The sequence below is a fragment of the Frankliniella occidentalis genome, unplaced genomic scaffold, assembly GCF_000697945.3.
Source record: "Frankliniella occidentalis isolate FOCC.00 unplaced genomic scaffold, Focc_3.1 Scaffold165, whole genome shotgun sequence".
Lineage (NCBI taxonomy): Eukaryota > Metazoa > Arthropoda > Insecta > Thysanoptera > Thripidae > Frankliniella > Frankliniella occidentalis.
In genome coordinates this window covers 11,107-11,379 of record NW_026267291.1, presented here as the reverse complement: position 1 = coordinate 11,379, position 273 = coordinate 11,107, and positions in this window count along the sequence as shown.

Genomic DNA, 273 nt, shown 5'->3' with positions numbered 1-273 from the left:
AACCACCTGTTAAGGAGATAAAACATACACACAAAATAATTTGATGTTCACCAGTTCTTTACCATATCACCTTTGTCATTCCATTTTATTTTATTTTATTTTGGGGGTGGGGGGTGGGGGACATCCAGCGAACAGTCAAATGTCAAGATGATATCAATTGACATCAAATGAGGCGCATCATGAAATTTTGACGTTTAATCGACTATTAGAAGAAAGTGCTCTCCGCATTGGAATATTGGAGTACTTCCCGGCCACAGCTAGTTGACACACGGA